The sequence below is a fragment of the Pundamilia nyererei genome, unplaced genomic scaffold (assembly GCF_000239375.1).
Source record: "Pundamilia nyererei isolate P.nyererei 1_Seehausen unplaced genomic scaffold, PunNye1.0 scaffold00020, whole genome shotgun sequence".
Classification (NCBI taxonomy): Eukaryota; Metazoa; Chordata; class Actinopteri; order Cichliformes; family Cichlidae; genus Pundamilia; species Pundamilia nyererei.
Genome location: NW_005187421.1, coordinates 44,315 through 45,166, shown reverse-complemented (window position 1 = coordinate 45,166; position 852 = coordinate 44,315).

Sequence of the window (852 nt, the reverse complement as noted above, 5' to 3'; positions counted from 1 at the left end):
GATTGCTTAAACCAGTGAACAAATTTGCCGTCCTTCTCTGTAACCGGACACTGCAAAGTAACATTTTTACCAACTTCAACTTCAATCAAAGGGATCTGGTGGGCAGCCTCTGCGCTTTGAATCAGAGCTGAAGACACAAGACAAAAAGAGACAAAACCAGTAAACATTACAAATCTTCCCTCTTAAATAGTATTGTCTTTACATTATACTGCACCTGTTAAAATCGGTGTAAACAACACTAGATCATCTTGTACTTACCTATTGTAGTAAAAAGAATCAAAGCAGTCTGTACTCCAATCATTGTGGTGAAACACCTTTGTCTTGCATGACAGATGCCTTCCTACTTAAATGAAAGTTTAGTCACAAGATCATCAAAGTGTTTCAAGTAGAAATCATCCTGATTGGCTGAAATGCTGGTAATACACTTCCTCGAAAGTGTTTTTTCTTTTTTTTGTAATTTTACTGTTGTTTGACTGGTTGATGTTTCAAAATGCAATTTTTTTTAAATTTAAAATAAGAAACTGTTACTGGTGTTCAGTCATATTAATTGTAATAATAATTAATGAAGTGCAATAACAGGTAATAAAATGTTTAATTATTATTTGTTCTTACTATGTGTCCTGCCTAATGATCTTAGACTTAAACTTAGTATTTAATTCTAACTCTGAGGTCCACAATCATTTGAAAGTAACACACTTCCATTACTAATACTTGTATCACGTCATATAGCTCATCATTTTTAGGAGCAACACACAACACTTACATCTATTTGCATTAGTTACTGTCTTTATTCACAACATACTTCATACCGTGTACATTATAACATACCATAATAGACCCATTTCTGTAATA